Genomic DNA, 12933 nt, shown 5'->3' on the forward strand with positions numbered 1-12933 from the left:
AATCGGGGGGGGGGGAGAAGAGAAAGAGTGGATTGCTTGGTGGGGTTTGAGAGAGTTGTTTGTCAGGAGAGAGTGAAGAAGGAGGGAGGTGGAGTTCGGATTAGTATTGAGTAAAACCATATGCTTATGTGCCTTAAGAAGAAATCTTGTTAATCTTGTTAGCTTTGTTATCTGTAATAAATACTTAATTTGGTTTACCAAAGGCCTGATCCTTGGCTGGGGTTTCACAGACCAGAAGGGAGGGTAAGGTAATGACCAAGGCTGAAGGGGAACTGTAACAAATGGTGGCAGCGGTGAAGAGAATAACAATACCAGTATTCAGAGTCTCTGGGAATACTAGTATTGGGACGTTACTGGTGGTTGCCTAGCAGGGGGATCTGTTGAGATCTGTGCTAGAGCGGATAGGTAAACCATAAGAGAGTGCGGTCCGGACTGGTGGAGTCCCTGGTGGTGCCTAGAGACAGGCAGTAACCACGAGCAGGTAGGAACCTGACAGGGAGAGCCAGGGAAGGACGCATCACAGCCTTAGTATGACTCAACAGGTTTCTCCACACTGTTTGTAGTAATAAGGAGAGAAGCCACAGTGTATGATTTGTTGAGAAATCAGAACCTACTTTTCGCAAGCAAAAACACTTTGTCCTTCGAGCCGGAATTGAACCAGCGACCTAAGGATGACTTCAGTAGCACTCTACAGTCCTCCACTCTGCCAGCTGAGCTATTGAAGGAACGAGTCCAAAACTTTGCCATGCTGTTTTTAACTTTGGATGTGGTTTCCTTTTAAAAATAGATAGCAATTAGCCTACAGGGCATGGAACTGGAATGTCAACGAAAGCTTCCATGTATACTTTCAGAAATCCTGGTGCATAACAGCCAATTGTCCATTAAAAGACAAACTATTATATTAAAACAATACAGTCTGAAGAGCAAATATGGTCTCCTATGGCCCTGTTCAGCAACCCTTTTTTCCCTTAAGGGCAGAGGCCGATGGGTCATAGCCCCATCCCCATTCTGCTTCCCTCTACTCCCCAGTGTGGACTAGCAGTTTGTGGACTGCATCATTTTCTTTCACATGCTCCTCTTGCCTCTTGGTTGCAGAAATATTGACTCTACACTTACTTAAAATTTAGCCAATATGTTCTGAATTGTTGATTATTTGATTTTGAAATGTTATGTTTTATGTTTTCTTATTATCAGTCCTCCTCATAGCAAATGCAGGTGGAGAAAGTCAAGAGTAATGGAGCCCCAAATGGGGCCAATGAGAAACAGAAGGGAGTTTTCATTATGCTAAATGCATAACATTTATTTCCTTTATTTTTAGACATTATTATACCACTTAATCGTTAGCACTTCTCAGCAGTGTGCATAAAAATAAACCATACAGAACATAAAACACTAACATTCATCATAAAACCAAACGCTACCTCAAAATGCCTGCTGGAACAAGAAATTTTAATCATGCACCTGAAATTCAGCAAGGAGGGGGCCTGTCTAATCTCAGCTCCACAGTAATTCCACAGGCTTGGACCCACAACACTGAATGCACAGCTACTAGTAGATACAGAACCATGTATCTGAGCCATGGAGAACCACCAAAGGAGATTCTCCCAAAGATCTGAAAGGGCAGGGATATAAGGAATCAGGCAGTCCTTATGATATCATGGATCCAAGTTATTAAGGGCCTTGTAAATTGAGACAAGAACCCTGACCCTGATCTCTTATCCTATGTCTGCTGGGCACTCTGAGGGTGAAGGACTTTGTCAAAAGCTTTTGAATGTCCATGCATAGCTACAAGATCACTCCTATCTATGTGTTATGGAGGTGCTCAGACAACCCCCTTTAATCTTTAAGTTTGCTGGCTGAAAGACAGGAAGGTTGGGAAGATTATAAAAGGGAAAATCTCCAACTGAAATTCCAGTTCCATGCCCAGTAGATGCTACCACACCCAAAGTTAAAAGGAGACACAAAGCACCTCAGGTTTGTCCCTTCGATAGCTCAGCTGGTAGAGCAGAGGACTGTAGAGCGCTATCAAAGTCATCCTTAGGTCGCTGGTTTGATTCCGGCTCGAAGGACAGATTTTTGTTGTTGTTGTGAGACATAATAGCAAACCACACAGCGAGGGTGTTTTCACGTGCAACACTGAAATTAGTTTGTGCTTTTGCTTGGCCTGTAATGCGAACATCAAGTTTACATTAGCTAGAAAGTACACTGAATCTCTGTCTTCACCATTCTACCCTAATTAATAACATTCAGAAATACTGAAAAAGAAGCTCAAAGGTGTTTTTTAGTCTCAAGTGTGAAAAATGCAATGGACATATTCCACCCCTTATTATTCCATTTAATGCATCCAACTATGTCATCTTTTGGCAGCTATCTCAGTGCTGGACTGAAAAGCTTTCTTGAGGATCATTTAACACATCACACACACAAGCACAGAGAGAGAGAGAGAGAGAGTTAACCCTGAATTTACCATCCTGTGCTCCCTTTGGGAGGAAGAGCAGAAATTTTAAAAATAATAATAATAAGATATGCTGAACAGAAAGATGCACCCATTCACAGCTCCTGGTCTCTCTGTATGATACACATGTTTGAAAACAACTGTACTCAGGAATGCTTTGATTCGGATTCCTGCATTGCGCAGGGGGTTGGACTTGATGGACTTACAGTTCCCTTCCAACTCTACTATTCTATGATTCTATGTAGTTGTTCATATGTCATTTGAAAATTTCACGGCATCTTTGTTCCCTAAGAACATAAGAAGAGCCTGCTGGTTCAGGCCAATGGCCCATCTAATCCAGCATCCTGTTCTCTCACTGGCTAACCAGATGCCCATGGGAAGCCTGGAAGCAGGACCTGAGTGCAAAAGCACTCCCCCCTCCTGCAGTTTCCAGCAACTGGCATCCAGAGGCATTCTGCTTCCAACCATGGAGGAAGAGCATAGCCATCATGGCTAGTAGCCACTGATAGCTGTATTCTTCATGAATTTGTCAGATTCTCTTTTAAAGCCATCAAGGGGATCGCGCACATACCTCCCCTACCATCTTAGCCAGCCCTCATGCTTACCAAACCTGCCCATGGTCCTTGCGCTGGATCCCCGAGAGCTACGGCTAGTGCAGGGAAGAGTCACACAGCCTCCTCACTTTCATCCGCGGATACCAAAAGGTTCGCTTAACTTCACCCACTGGTGCATTTTAACCTCTGGAAACTGCAGTGAGTCACTGAACATCTGAACTTTGAGACAAACAAAAAAACCCAAGATCAGCAAGTGAAGAAGGGGGGAGGGATGCAGAAGCACTGGCCACCAGAGGGAGGGTGACAGATAGCGCTAGCATAGGTCAGGAGGAGCACTGCTGTGGATTAACCCCTCCATATCCACACTGGCGGAAAAAGCAGCTGCCATGTTAGGCCCTGGTTGTGGTAGGCTTCCCAGAGCCAGAAACAGGATGCTGGAAATTTGATCCAGCGAGGCTCTTTTTCTTTGGGATACAGGCAGGGATGGGGACCTTGTGGCCTTCCCAGATGTTGCTGGACTACAGCCCCCATTATCCCTGGCCATTGGCCATGCTGGCTAGGGTTGATGGGAATTGGAGTCCATCAATAGGCCACTAATCCCCCACCCTTGTTTTAAGGCCTGCAGGAGTCAGCCACAAGGGGGGGGGGACTGGATTTAATTGAAACTCAGAATGCGAGCCATAATAAAAAAAGAAATACTTTAAACATATATATAGTGCTTCCAAGTGCTTCACATGCTTTATCTAATTGTAATACTTGTGACAACCTTGTAAGGCAAGTCAATATTATTATCCCTGATATTGCAGATATGGGGAGCGAGGTATAGAAAAAAGGCTATTTCGCGGGTTTACAGCAGAGGTAAGATTTGAACCAGGGACCTTCCCATTCTTAGTTCAGTCTCTGAGCCACTAAATCACACCAGCTCCCACAATAACAATTACATTATTACTATTTATTTATTTAAAATAATTATTTATATTATGAAAACAGTAACACAGTAATAAAATAAATAGTGGCCTGAGGTAGCTCTTGCTGGCTGATAATGAATGTACAGATGTATTATCAACAAGACTGCACATTTTTAGAGCTACCACTTCAGATCCTGATAAGGTTTCTGAAGCAAGAAAGGAACGAGTGGTGAGAGCAGGTGATTGTTTTTAGATTTTGATATAAATTTAAAAAATAAAATAAACACATGCATCTTCATGCAATGCACAATTATCTTAGGGAATTCATGGCCACTGGCTAAGATGTCATTTTAAGGATTAGACAAATTCATGGACGATAGGGTGATAACCATTAATTATGATAGTGAAATGGAACCTCCAGTGAAAAGGGCAGTACATCACTATGTTAGGGACAAACAATTGGAAAAGCCCATCACCTTCTTGCATGGCTTGAAAGTGCCCAGAGGCATCTGACTATATTTATTTATTTGTTTGTTTATTTATATATACTGCCCCATAGCCGAAGCTCTCTGGGTGGTTTACAACAATTTAAAACATTAAAAACAATTTTAAAAACACATTGGTGATGTTGCAGGATTAGAAGGACTCTGGCCTCACCTAGAAAGGAATGATGTTTTTATCCTCTCAAAGTTGCAAACCCTATGCGTATGCTTACCTGGGACTTACTGCACCATACTTTTAAAGCACATGACTCACCCCAAGAATTCTGGGAACTGTAGTTTGTTAAGGGTGCTGGAAACTGTAGCTCTGTTGGGGTAAACTATGTTTCCCAGGATTCTGTGGGGTAAGCTATGTACTTTAAATATATGGTGTATATGCAGTTAGTTTGTAAGATTTAAACCTATCTCTTCCTGTATCATTTTAGATTGCGAACATGCAGGCGGGGAATTGTCTTTTAAAATGTTTTGTACTGAGCCTAGCAATTTTAGACAGTTTTATAAACAAAACAAAATGATGATTATGATACACAGGATGACACTCATTTACACTAGATTAATCTAGATTAAGGGTGTTTGCACAAACAACATTAAAAGCACCTTGAGCCACTGGTGCTATCTGTATAGTCCGAACAGGAGAAGATTTATTATTTTATTCATTTATGATTACATTTATATCCCTCCTTTTCTCCAAGGAGCTCCATGTGGCAAACATGATTCTCCCCCTCTCCATTTTATCATAACAACAACCCTGTGAGGTAGGTTAGGCTGAGAGAGAGCAATGGTTCAATGGTTACTCAAGTAATCTTCATAGCCGAGTCAGGATTTGAACTCTGGTCTCCCAGGTCCCAGTCCAACTCCACATTGGAATTCTAAAAATGGAATACTCTTATATTTTAATTGCAAAAAACAATTTAAAGTATCAGATGGGGAGGGGGCGGAACAGCCCTGCAACTTCAGTCCTATTCTTATCTGCTTGGAAGTAAGCCCTAATGTATTCAATGAAGCTTACTCCAGTTAAATGTCTATACCTAGTTTTCCAGGAGGTATAGGATTGTGCTGTTAGTGATTCCCCCAACTTCATACTTCCCGTAATTAAAATGGACTAGAATCACCAACTTTCTGCTTAAGTGCACCTGTTAATGCATTGCAATGTCATTTATGCAAACTACTAACGAGTGTGTGCAGTTTTTACTGTATACCACTATGGCATTTTGCAACATTTAACAGTTTATAAATACCTATTTTTCAAACAGGTATTTAAATGAGATGTCGGGGAACCTTTAGCCTGTTGTCGAACTATAACTCCCATAATCTCTGACTATTAACCATGCCTGCTACTGCTAGGGCTGATGGGAGTTGTAATTCAGCAATATCTGGAGTGCCAAAAGATCCCCGCACCTAGTCTAATGTATGTTCAAATATCATTGGGGTTCAGCGAATCTTCTTTTTCTAAAAAGTAGACTGAACCACTTTGGAACAGAACTCGCATATCAACAGGATATCTGCACAATAAACAGCAACGAAACCCAGCCCTTTAAAAACAGGATTCTAGGTTTGAACATTCTTGAAGGAGAACAGCCTTGCACGCTCGTCAGAAGTTCAGAACATGCCCAAAATAAATACACAGAAACTCCCCCCGGCTGTGAGTGAGACACTTCCGAGGTGCATTTTAAAAGCTTCTGTTATTAATAGCTCAATCCTGTGTGTTACTCAGATGGAAGTCCATTGATTTCACTGGAGCTTACTCCCAAGTAAGCGTACTTTTAGACTGAAGTATTTTTTAAATTGTTGTAAATAGTCTCGGAGGTGTTGTTGAGGTCCCCCAAACTTGTGGTGTTGGGGGATATCAACGTTCATGCCGAGACTGTCTTATCTGGAGCGGCTCAGGACTTCATGGCCTCCATGACAACCATGGGGCTGTCTCAATTTGTTACTGGCCCAACGCATGTGTCGGGTCACACTCTTGATTTGATCTTCGCCACTGGTCATGGAGATGGTGATCTGGAGGTGGGGTATTTTTCATCTACTCCATTGTCATGGACAGATCAGACTCTTCCCTCTGCAAGGGTGGGGGAACCTATTAAGTTGGTCCGCTCCCGGAGGCTTATGGATCCTATGGGTTTTCAGAGGGTTCTGGGAGTTTTTCCAGCTGATAGTACTGGCGCTCCTGTCGAGGCCTTGGTCGAACTGTGGAATACAGAGATGGCCCGGGCTATCGACACGATCGCTCCCGCACGCCCTCTTCGATGCAGAGCTCATACAGCTCCGTGGTATACCCCAGAGCTGAGAGTGATGAAGCAAGAGAGAAGGAGGCTGGAGTGCAGATGGAGACGAACTCCAGACGGATGCAATTATGCTTTGGTAAGTGCCTCTACTAAGTCGTACATAAAAGCGGTAAGGGCGGCGAAGAAGTCCTACTTCGCTGCCTCTATCAAGACATCTCTCTGCCGCCCAGCAGAGCTTTTTAGGGTTGTACGAGGACTCTTACATTCTGGTCCTCAAGATACCATTGAAACATCTGAAGCTCGCTGTAACGACATTGCAGGGCACTTCCAAAATAAAATCGCATGCATCTGTAGGGACCTAGACTCTGATGTTACGACAGATGAATCCATTGAAGTGTCCAGAACACGGTCTTGTCTTTCATTATTGGATGAGTTTCAGTTGGTGCAGCTTGAGGAAGTGGACAAGGTACTTGGAATGGTGCGGGCGACCACATCTGCTCTAGATCCTTGTCCATCTTGGCTGGTCAAGGCTAGCAGGACTGGTACCACCGGCTGGGCCAAGGAAGTGATAAATGCCTCGAGTGAGGGAGTAGTCCCTAGTAGCCTCAAGGAGGCAGTAGTGAGACCTCTTTTGAAGAAACCTTCCTTAGACCCAGATAACTTGAACAATTATAGACCGGTGGCAAATATCCCCTTTTTGGGCAAGGTTCTGGAGCGGGTGGTTGCCAATCAGCTCCAGGTGCTCTTGGATGAGACCGATTATCTGGATCCGTTTCAATCCGGTTTTAGGCCTGGTTTTGGCACTGAAACAGCCTTGGTCGCCCTGTACGATGACCTCTGTCGGGAGAGGGACAGAGGGAGTGCGACTCTGTTGATTCTCCTTGATCTCTCAGCGGCGTTTGATACCATCGACCATGGTATCCTTCTGGGGAGACTCGCGGAGTTGGGAGTTGGAGGCACTGCTTGGCAGTGGTTCCGCTCCTACTTGGGGGATCGTCGCCAGAAGGTAGTACTTGGGGAACATTGCTCGACACCTTGGACTCTCCATTGTGGAGTCCCTCAGGGGTCGATTTTGTCCCCCATGCTTTTTAACATCTACATGCAGCCTCTGGGTGCCGTCATCAGGAGTTTTGGAGTGCGTTGCCACCAGTACGCTGATGACACGCAGCTCTATTTCTCCTTTTCATCTTCTACAGGTGAGTCTGTGGATGTGCTGAATCATTGCCTGACCGCGATAATGGACTGGATGAGAGCTAATAAACTGAGACTCAATCCAGACAAGACTGAGACACTGTTGGTGAGTGCCTCCCCTGCCCAGATGGTGGATGTTCACCCTGTTCTAGATGGGGTCACACTCCTCTTGAAGGAACAGGTTCATAGTCTGGGAGTTCTTTTTGATCCTTCCTTGTCTCTTGAGGCGCAAGTGGCCTCGGTGGCAAGGAATGTGTTCTACCACCTTCGGTTGGTAGCCCAGCTACGCCCCTATCTGGACAGGGATGACCTCGCCTCAGTTGTTCATGCTCCGGTAACTTCTAGGCTGGATTACTGTAATGCGCTCTACGTAGGGCTGCCCTTGAAGACAGTTCGGAAGCTTCAGCTAGTGCAAAACGCAGCAGCCAGACTGCTGACGAGGACCAGCCGGTCAGCACATATAACACCTGTTCTGGCCCGTTTGCACTGGCTACCTATTTGTTTCCGAGCCAGATTCAAGGTGCTGGTTTTGACCTATAAAGCCTTACACGGCATGGGACCGCAATATCTTGTGGAACGCCTCTCCCGCTATGAACCTACCCGGTCACTTCGCTCAGCATCTAAGGCCCTCCTCCGGGTACCAACCCATCGAGAAGCCTGGAGGACAGTTACTCGATCTAGGGCCTTTTCTGTAGTGGCCCCCGAACTGTGGAACAGCCTCCCCGAAGAAGTACGCCTGGCGCCTACGCTTCTGTCTTTTCGGCGCCAGGTTAAGACCTGGCTATGCTCCCAGGCATTTTAAGCGTTTATGTTATAATTTAAATTTTTTATTTTTTATTTTTTTCTTTAGTTGCTGCTTGTGTTTATTGTTTGTTGTCTGATTTTATTGTTGATATTTTGTATTTTAACCTTTTTGTACACCGCCCAGAGAGCCACTCGCTATGGGCGGTCTATAAATGAAACAAATAAAAAAAATAAAGTTTTCGCTACCGCTCACCTTAGGCACTTCCTCTTATGCAGTTGCATTATTCTGGCTTCTTAGGGAATAACATGCCAAACTGCATCCTCCTTTTCAAATTCACGGGGGAGGAATAGAAACTCTTCCGCTTTCCAACTAGCCAAGGACTACAACTCCAGAAGAGCACAAGCACCAATACACTAAATAAACAAGTACTGCAAATTACAGCGTGATGTAGCCCACCAATTTTTCTTACGACTACAAGTCCCAGAATGCATTGATTCAGCCCTTTTGAGAGTGAGAAAAAATCCGGCTTAATGCTTTGCAATAGGGATAGGGTCAGAGATGCCGCAAAAAGCAGGATTACTACTTTTTTATTTTTTTTAGTTGTGCTAAGCTGCGTACACACAATACCCTTAAAGCACATTTTAAGCACATTTGTAACCCCTGAAGAATCCTGGGAACTGTAGTTTTCCCTTCACAGAGCTACGATTCCCAGCACCCTTAACAAACTACCGTTCCCAGGATTCTGGGGGGCAGGGGATATGTTTTAAATGTATGGTGTGTAGCAATCTGAAAAGCTGAAATTCAACAGGTGAAGCCCCACCTCCTTTCCCATCACTAGTTCCACCTTTCTGGAAATGTCACCCACTGAACTGATTAGAAATGGATATAGTGTCATTAGCAAGATTTAAGGTGGGGGGGGAGAAAGAAAGAGAAAGAAAGATTTAAGGCGGGAAAGTCACTATCCCAAGGAGCTTACAATTTATAGAGGCTGTAAGGAAGGCAATATTAGAAGGGGCGGGTGAGAAAAGGATGCTAAGGGACTCCTTGTGAACAAATGTAGTTATGTACAGCATCTGACAAACTGCTGGCTCTCTGGCCTGAACGTTATGCCGCAGCGTATTTCCCTCCCTCTTTAGGATGCCACAGCAATGTTGTTTTAACTCTGTGTACTTGAGCTTTGTTCCAGTTGGGGCTGTGGACTCAGGGGGTTACTTCTGTTCCACATGCAGCTGTTGAAGGCATAGGAGGGCCAGCATGGCTGCACTCTGACTTGGAGGACCAGAGTGCAAATCCTCATCACAAAGCTCAGTGGGTGACCTTGGGTCTGTCACTGCCTCTCAGCCTACACTACCTCAAAGGGTTGTTGTGAGGATAAAATGGAGAGAGGGAGAAACATGTATGCCACTTTGAGTTCCTTGGAGGAGAGGTGGGATATAAATGCAATCATGTAAATGTAAATGTACAGCCTTCAAGTCGACTCCGACTTATGGCGACCCTATGAATAGGGTTTTCATGAGGCTGAGAGGCAGTGACTGGCCCAAGGTCAGCCAGTGAGCTTCATGGCTATGTGGGGATTCGAACCCTGGTCTCCCAGGTCATAGTCCAACACCTTAACCACTACGCCATAAATACATAAATAATAAAAAGGGGGCGGAGAGAGGAAGTGGTGACACAGGCAGCCATCTTATATGGTCACATCTACCCCATACCTTTAAAGCATTCTTATACCATTTTAACAGTCGTGGCTTTTCCCAAAGAATCCTGGGAATGTCATTTGTTATGGATGCTGAGCTACAGTTCCCAGCACCCTGAACAAACTACAGTTCCCAGGATTCTCTATGACTGTTTAAGTGGTATAAAAGTGGACAGGAGAAAGATCAACAGGGCAGGTCACAAGCCTGCCCGAATAAGTCTTTGCCATCTGGTGGAAATCTGCTACAGAGGAGGCAAGGACTATAATCCATCCAGTGCTTCAGTTTTTGCACCAAGTTCCCCTTTGCTGGGTTTTATGCTGGTTTGATTAATTTATTTTTTTTTTAAAAAATCTAGCCTGCTCCTCTTTACCAAAACCAATCACAGAGGGGTACAACACACAACAACGTTACATGATAAGACTGGGAACCGTAAAACATAATCATCAGAGCAGTTTTATGCCCACAGTACATCTACTTCACACCAGACTTCTGCTTGTGGGGGAGTCTGGGAAGGACCAGGAGGTCATCAGGTGCCCAGCACAAGATGTTCTATCCTCAGCCTCCCGTACTTCCCATTAACCCACACGATCCAGCGTGCCACAGTCGAATAGCAGGAAAAAACCAGGTGGACATCATCATCAGGGTTCTGAGTTGGAATGCAAGTTGGCTCAAGTCATTAAAGGAAGCCATGCCATTTGCTACAAAGGGAATAGGCAGCAACCCCCATCAAGTGTGTGTGTGTGTATGTGTCAATCAACCATCCCAGAAGTAATGAAAATGTGTCTACACATCATTTCCTCTCCTGCAAGGGAAGTTCCCTGGGAACTGTAGCTTGGGGAGGGGCTTAGGATCTCTCTCAGTGCCCTCACAAAACTGGCCCCATTAGTGAAGATCAGGTTTGGGATGCAGTTGCATTGATGGGGATTACAGGACAGAGCCTGCTCCATGGTGTTGCTGAAACTAGTCTCTGCCAGCCTTCAGGAGGGACGTCAGGAGTAGAATCATACAACAGCAGAGTTGAAAGGGGCATTTAAGGCCATTGAGTCCAACCTCCTGCTCAATACAGGAGGACTGTCCTCTTTAGGCAGGCTTTCATCATTTGTGTTTTGGAGGTGGGATGCTAGTTCACACATTCCCAATTTCCCTGAATAAAGTTTCAGGGGCAACTGCTACTGTATCAGTTTACTTGTAAAGCAGGTGTAGGGAACCTTTGTCCTCCCCACATGTTACCAAACTACAATTCCCATCATTTAATAAATTAAAACAAACAAATAAATAATCCCTGGCCATTGGCTATGCTTGCTGTGGCTGATGGAAGCTGTAGCTCAGAAAGATCTGGAGGGCCAAATGTTCTCCTGTGAAAAGAGAAACAGCAGGGTGTCTCAAATTATTTATGTCAAAATGCATTCTTCAGGGTGACTTGCTGTCCGTGTTGGGGTTTTTTGTTTATCTACAGTGGGTTGGGTTCCCTTGTCCCTTCAGGGTCCCCTCGCCTCACTTAGCTGAAATTAGGCTTGAGAAAGTTGTTGCCACCCCAACTGCAATCGCTGGGAAGGTCACCTGCGCCTCCAAATTAGGTTTGAAAAAGAGAGAGAGAAAACACTTTTCCAAGCCTAAATCCCGGCAGCAAGGAAGGAGGAACTGAGTGTGCATTCATATGCGTGGTTGCAGGACATGCTTGTTGTTACAGCATCTGCATTGTGCCAACAATTTTTCCAGTTTGCAAATGTGCCCATAGGCCCAAAAGGATTGGCAACCCAGATCTATAAATATAGAAAATATACAGAAAGACCAGGGAGGAGCAAACAGTGGTAGTCTATGAAGTAACAGCCATTTCATTTCACAAAAGCAAGCAGTAATCTTCTATCCTCCCCATACATTTGTGCCATCTAGTTGCAAAATTCAGACTTTCCCTCAGTGCCCACTGAGTAAGCAACTTGATCAACTGAGTTCGACAAACACCTAGAGAGAGGCACTTCACTTTCTTACAAAACACAATAGCTACTTTCAGCACCATATATGAAAATAATGGTATAATTTTAAATTAATCATAACCCATAAATAAATACCATACTGTATGGTATTATGTGCGGTATTTACCGTAATAAATCCCATTACCGTACATTTTGCAGACATCATAATATACAGAAAGTTGCATCATATAATTCTAAATGTAAAATTTGGTTTGATTGATGCTGAATATGGATATTACTAGGGATGTTGATGGGCATTACCCTGTGAATAAGATAGGGATGAGGCATCAGATTATCTAGAAGTACATCTACTTCCCAGTCTTGGGAATGATTAGCTACTTACTTCACACACTGCCTACACATTGTGGTTTTGCAAAGGTCTGTACCCTGCCACAGTGACTCTGCCAGTGCAGTACATATTTTCCCCCTTGAATGAAGATTTTAGCCAAAAGGAGAAGCAATCGATTCCAAGATGTTCTGGGTTATACTCTTTGCTACTTGTGCTCTGCTCTGCTTGAATCTGGGGGGTAAGTCCTAACTTGTATAATACGTTTGGAGCATTCTTTGCAGCAGTGATAGTTGTGGTTTATCGAAGCAATTCTTCCATTCTTGTAGTTCCCTCCAATTATTCTATTAATATATTTCACAAATAATAAAAGGAGTAATGAAATGGCATTTCTATAAAATA

General features: G+C 44.2%; 2 non-coding genes across 2 annotated transcripts; one reads left to right on the forward strand and one right to left on the reverse strand.

Moving 5' to 3' along the window:
* Positions 1–637: 637 nt before the first annotated feature.
* TRNAY-GUA (transfer RNA tyrosine (anticodon GUA)) lies at positions 638–725 on the reverse strand. The gene is given in 2 exon segments: positions 638–673; positions 689–725. It is a non-coding gene; the product is annotated as a tRNA-Tyr (tRNA).
* A 1256-nt stretch (positions 726–1981) lies between these two features.
* TRNAY-GUA (transfer RNA tyrosine (anticodon GUA)) lies at positions 1982–2069 on the forward strand. Its single transcript is given in 2 exon segments — positions 1982–2018; positions 2034–2069. It is a non-coding gene; the product is annotated as a tRNA-Tyr (tRNA).
* Positions 2070–12933: the final 10864 nt, after the last annotated feature.

This window comes from Rhineura floridana, chromosome 3, assembly GCF_030035675.1.
Source record: "Rhineura floridana isolate rRhiFlo1 chromosome 3, rRhiFlo1.hap2, whole genome shotgun sequence".
Taxonomy (NCBI): domain Eukaryota; kingdom Metazoa; phylum Chordata; class Lepidosauria; order Squamata; family Rhineuridae; genus Rhineura; species Rhineura floridana.